Raw genomic sequence first — 6,000 nt, forward strand, 5'->3', positions numbered from 1 at the left:
TTTTAGAAAGGTAACGAAAGTGTATAGTTTATACCAGTGCTTGAAGTGTTATATTTAATATTTTTCTTTGTTGTGAGAGTGAGAAAAATCATTACAATAAATAGAATAAGTTCAGTTTTTTTTTTTTTTTTTTTTTAATGGAGTTTCCACTAGTCTGTTTGTGAAAACCTAACACAGCAGTATGCATATCAGCTTGATTCGAATGTACAGCTAAAGTTCTGGTAGCTCTGCCTTCGTATATAATCAGCAAATTCCTAAAATAACCAGCATCATGATATAAGTGCAAATTTCAACGAGGCACTTTGTTCCCTTTTGATTTTGAGTGTGTGTGTATATATTTCTCTGCTTCTACGTTCCGCCTAAATCAATCAGCCACACATATTTTAAACGCCGTGATTAAGTAACTACTTATATTAGAATGGAAATCAATTGTATAAATGTGCCCTAGTTGTTTGAGGTAGTAAATTCTTATATATTTTCGCTGTTTTGAAAACAAAAATGAAATGAAATCTTTGAGTTTTACGTCCCGCCGTTAAGCCGGTTAGGCTAAAGGAGACGGTGATGATGAGTAATGAGTGAAATGGTGGAATGAAGAAAGTGGGAGGAAACGGGAGAACCCCGAGAAAACCCACGCACACGGTGCTTGTCCACCACAAGGTTCACTTGGCGGGGGCTGGGATCGAACCCGGGATCCCAAGCACCAGAGGTGAACACTCTACCACTGAGCCACCGCGGCCCCAATGTTTTGAAAACAGTAAAATCATGAACAACAAAGATGGAAACACAGACACACACACACACACACACACACACATATATATATATATATATATAATTTATGTGAATCAAGTTTTTCGTTCATTGGGGATGGCCCCCTCAAAATTTTCTTGGGCCCTTCGTTGGCCCCTCCTGAAAAATATTCTAGCTACGCTACTGATGCCAGTTCACGGTTTTGGCCTCCGTGGTCTAATTGTAGCGTACCAAATTCTACTTAGTAGGTCAAGTACTTGACTTTATCATACGTTCTTTAGGTAACTACGGCTCAGGGCGTATGGATGATGATGGGATGAATTGGTGGAATGAAAACTGTGGGAGGAAGCTGGACCACCCCGGAAACTCCCACGTACACGGTGTTTGTCCACCACAAAGCTTACATAACACGAGCAGGGATTGATCCGACGACCTCTAGCACCAGATGTGAGTGTTTTTCCTAATGAGCCACCGTTGTCTCTCGTAGATCAAGCATCGGTTCACATTCTACGCAGACCGGCCATAGTAACTAGTATTTCTCCTTTTTTTCTGTACTTAGAAGGTAAATTCGGTACCACCAGACATGTCAACTCTGACGCGAAGTAGTTGTAGTATTAGCAGTGGTCGTAGTAGTAATAGTAGAAGTAGTAGTATTAGTAGTAGAAGTAGTAATAGTAGTAGTATTACAGTACTTTGCAGTCTTGAATAAAGAGTCATTTTCTCAAACACATTACGATTAGCATAGGCTAATATTAGTTTCCGATCCGTCTTTCAGAGTGTCCGAGCCGAGCCGGGCCGGCCCGGTTCGGCCCGGTTCTGTCCGGTTAGGGCCCGGTCCAGTTTGAAACGGGCCGGGCCGGGCGGGGCATATTCCGGGCCGAACCGGGCGCGCCCGGCCCGTTCAGGGCTCTGATATGAACACTGTACGATTGAGACAACAGGTAAAAGCGAATAAGCGCAAGGGCTTAGGCAATCTTTTTTGGTAGGAAGACTCAAGAAATCATTTGCGATTGATGAGCAAATGCAAAACCAAGACCAAGACCGGGGTGGTCTTGGACTTGCACTGGAACCCTTGGTCTTGGTCTTGGTCTTGGTCTTGGTCTTGGTCTTGCTTGCAAGAGTCTTGCAAGTCTTGCATTTAAGAAATCTTATCCTTTTCATAGGAAAATTTTACTCTGGATATAAGGGATAATAAACTCTACAATGCGCCAATAGTAACGGAAATACAATGTATGTTTCTAAATGTAATATAGTTTTACCTTCGTGTAAGTATGATGATAGTGTACAACATAGGTGATGACCTTTATTTTTTTAATAGGTGCCCACGCTTCACTACTTATAAGATAAATCACAACGTTTCGTAATCTGTTTATATTTTTTAAGAGATCCAACGCTTCATTGGTTCCCAAACTGGGGAGGCTACCCCTGAGACTCATGAAAGAAAATCAAGACGGCACTGATTATTGAAATACCATGAATTACAAAATTATTTTTACACTCTTAAGGCGTCAGCTTTTTCTTTTTCAACCACGATTAGCTAATCCTTATTAAACAAACTTAAAATTAAATAGTAAGACTATCCATGGTTTTGTTAAAATTAAATATTGAGATTTTGTTTTACTGATTCCAGTACGTACTCTATGGAGCAGAAACATGGACATTACGCAAAAGCGATTAAAAAATTGCAGGCTTTCGGAACATGGGCATGGAGGAAAAAGGAGAGAATTAGCTGTGTTGAACGGAAAACGAATGAGAAGGTGTTAGAAATATTAGCAGTAGGGGAAAAATAAGAATTTTAGATATTGTTAAGAGGAGGAAGAGGAACTGGTTGGGATATTGGCTGAAGAGAAACTGCATTATGAGGGACGTGCTAGAGGGTATGGTGGAAGGAAAGAGAGGGAGGGAGCGAAGGAGACTGTAGTTGAAGGAAGGTTTTAAAACAGAAAATTGCTACGTCAAAGAAGAAGAGAGTAGTTGAGGACCACCGTAATTCGAAGCTTCTCAGATGCAGCAAGTAAACTGCCAATAATGGCAGAATAGCTATGATGATGATGATGATGATGATATGTTTGGCAATATTTACCAAAAAAGAGAGAAAAATTAAAATAATAATAATTATTATAAAACCTTTTAATATTTTAGAGTAATTTGAGTGGGAACTGGAAACGACTAAACTGTCTATGTCTTTTGTTTAAACTCGATTAATATAAATACTTTTGACCTATATTAGAAATGCAGAATAACGGCATCAAACTCCAAGTTATTTGAAATCTCACTTGTGAAATAGATTACTAGCATCAATTACCCACTTCGTTGGGTTAAATTAAAAAAAAAAAATCATATATTTCGATAGTCAGTCACTTTCTACTATTAGTAAAGCGCTCTCTGGTATCGGTCATTTTCGATGATTTTTATATTTCTCTCCCCACCTCCTCCCCAAGTTGCAGGTCTGAATTTGGATTTAAACGACATCAGAGGTGTCACTGTTCGTCTCACAGACCCCGAAAACTGTGAATTCGGCACTAATATCGGTCATTTTCAATAAATTTATATATTTCCTCCTTTTCTATGTTGCGAGGCACGGCATTGAAAGTATCACTGTTCATCTCAATGATCTCGAAAACCATGAGTTCGACATTGATAATGGTCATTTTCAATAATTTTTATATATCTCCTTTCTCCCCCTCCCCCAAGTTGCGATGCTGAATTTGCATTTAAACGGGATCAGAAGTATCACTGTTCACCTTAGCGACGCCGAAACTTACGAATTCGACACTAATATTTGGTCATTTTTGATCATTTTTTGTATCTCCCCTTCCCCCAAGTTACGGGTCTGAATTTGGTCATAAACGGTATTAAAAGTGTCAGTATTCAACTCAATGACCTCGAAAACAATGGATTCGACACTAACACTCGTCATTTTCGATCATTTTTGTATATCTTCGCCCCTCCGCCAAGCTACGGGGTTGAATTTGTGTCACTGATTATCGCAGCGATCCCCAAAACTATAGATGCCACTTTAATAACGGTCATTTTCGATCATTTTTAAAATCTCTCTCTCCCTCCCCTCCCCTAAGCTGCAGCGCCAAAGTGATATGACATAAACCATTTTAGGTCCGAACCTCATCTATGTTGAAAATGTGATCGAAATCGGTTGGGCGCTTCAAGAGTTATTAAATTTTTTTTGTACATTTTCCACCCCCTCCCCTAAGTTCTACCGCCAAAGTGATATGATGAAAACCACCTCAAGTCTGAACCTCATCTATGTTGAAAATTTGATTTATATCGATCGGCTGGTTCAAGAGTGGTGAAGTCACTCACAAAAGACAGTCACTTATATTTTTATTTTTATCTTTTATTTATGTCCTTCCTTCCCCTCCCCTAAGCTGCACCATCAAAGTAAATTGATAAAAATCGTTCCAGGCCTGAACTTCATCTATATTGAAAATTTGATCAAGATTGGTCGTTTGGTTCAAGAGTTATTAAGTTTTATTTATTATTTTATAACTCCCTCTTCTCCCCTCCCCTAAGTTTTACCGTCAAAGTGAAATGATGAAAAAATCCCAGGCCCGAACCTCACCTACGTTGAAAATTTGATCGAGATCGGTCAGGTGGTTCAAGAGATTAGGAGACACAAGCATAGTCATTTTCAATTCTATAATATAGATTTATTGTTGTAGTATAATGTTATATCGCTCAGTCCTCGATGTGCCGTATACCTAAGGAGGCTAAAAGTTATATTGATAAATAATTATTCAAGGTATAAGCATCCACCCATGAAATCAAACTTGCGGTCAAATGCACTAAGATTTTGTCAATGTCATGAAAACGTTATTTCGATATTAATTTTATGAGCACACATCAAAAATTTCCAACGGATGCTTGAGTCTCAGAGCCAAGGCCATACCCATGTAGTCGACACCTATGGTGTACGAAATTACCCATGTTCAGTACTACATTTCTCTTTAGTTTTGGAAGAAGAACAACTCTAATATGGTTTGAAATGAAATGAAGTATCTAGTTTAACTTCCAACGATTGTGCACCAAGGCTAAAGGAGACAGTGATGATGAAAAACGAGTGAAATGGTGGAATGAAGAAAGCAGGAGGAAACGGAAAAACGCCGAGAAAATTCTGTAAGGCTTGAAAACGAGCAACATCTACAGATAACGCGAGCAACCAATTCAGAGAACGACATACTGCAGTTATATGCTACAGGGCAGATCGACTTACACCGATTGCATAAACTTCTGGAAACCCATTCATTCCAGTAGCAGTTTTACTGAAGCCAAGAAATCCAAGTAAAAGATGTAATGATCTTTTCCCCTTCTTTTTTCATTCTATAAAAAAATTCAAGTTATGCCAGTTTGTGCAAGACTCTTGCGCAAGAGTCTTGGTCTTGGTTTTGGTCTTGGTCTTGGTCTTGCACCCCTTGGTCTTGGTCTTGGTCTTGCATCCAAGACTCTTGCAAAACCCGCAAGACCAAGACTCTTGCGCTCATCACTATTTGCGATCGCGAAGATTCGACCAAGGCCTACAGGTCTTGATCCTCGTGATCCCTGTGGGGCCCCTCGGTCTCGGGCCCTTGTCGATCGCCAAGTAGCCAACGTGGCCAGTCCGGCACTGCTTCACATTGAAAATGTTTATTTTATTCTTAGAAAATAAACTTTACAATTTTCTCATATACAAATGAAATATCTTTTAGATAAGGCCTTTCTAATTGCAGGAATACTAGACAAAACAAACTATTAATTGTAGTTTCTGACTCACTAGAGTCCAAATATCAACAAATGTAATAATGAAAATCTTTCACTTCGAAGGTACAACAAAAAAATATAGACTGGTTGGCGTGGAACAACAGTTTGGTGGAATGTTGTCCAAATTCCTGTATTTCCGCGCAAACAACACAAGTCTGGCTTTGTTTACACTAGTTTTTTCGCTACAACGATCATATAGTAATATAAGAAACCTTACCGAAAGTGTGCTAGCAAGAACACTGAGTGCATGTGTCACTTCTGGGTAGCTATTCCACGTTGACCAGCAAGATATTTTACCCCTTCCTGAGAATTTCGAAGTAGTATCACGGCCCGTTAGGGCATGGAAAGCTGGTAGAGCTTTGCATTTTTCTCTTCCCAATGCTTCAGCAATTTCTGTTATGTTGAGGGCGCGAGAGGTTTTCAATGTGCCAAAAGCAATCCGTAGATGACAATTCAGAACATTAGAATAATGTAGTGCTAAAACCACTACATCTC

The sequence above is a fragment of the Thermobia domestica genome, chromosome 7 (genome assembly GCF_964235325.1).
Source record: "Thermobia domestica chromosome 7, izTheDome1.hap1.1, whole genome shotgun sequence".
In the NCBI taxonomy this organism is placed as follows: Eukaryota; Metazoa; Arthropoda; class Insecta; order Zygentoma; family Lepismatidae; genus Thermobia; species Thermobia domestica.